Below are 427 nucleotides of genomic sequence, written 5' to 3' on the forward strand. Positions count from 1 at the left end.
TGTACCTAAGTAATTCTCATGTTAAGCCTATGATAAGCTAGTGTGCGTCACTATATATATTTATATATGTGGTGCCAGTTCGCCAAATCACAGACAATTGTTTTCTTCAGCTGTTATTCGAAGCTGTGTATAATAAACACATATACGTTCTTTTTCTAAATTAAAAACGTCTCAGTTGTCTGTGTGTTTATTTCCCCTCCATAGTTTCCAACTATTTGATTTGCATGTATTGAATTTTTAAAACCACTCATCACTCGATTAAACAACTTAATTAATTATTAATAATAAATGTGATTATACATGTAATTACACATAGGATACCAAGTGAAACTCTGTCACGCAAATTGCAACAAGTGGAGATAGATATGAAAATAGTTATATGGATAAAAGGGTGGCTGATGGATAGATACAAAAAAGTAGTATACGG

Source organism: Typopeltis vanoorti, chromosome 17 (genome assembly GCF_054136105.1).
Source record: "Typopeltis vanoorti isolate ZY-2024b chromosome 17, IOZ_Tvanoo_1.0, whole genome shotgun sequence".
NCBI lineage: Eukaryota > Metazoa > Arthropoda > Arachnida > Uropygi > Thelyphonidae > Typopeltis > Typopeltis vanoorti.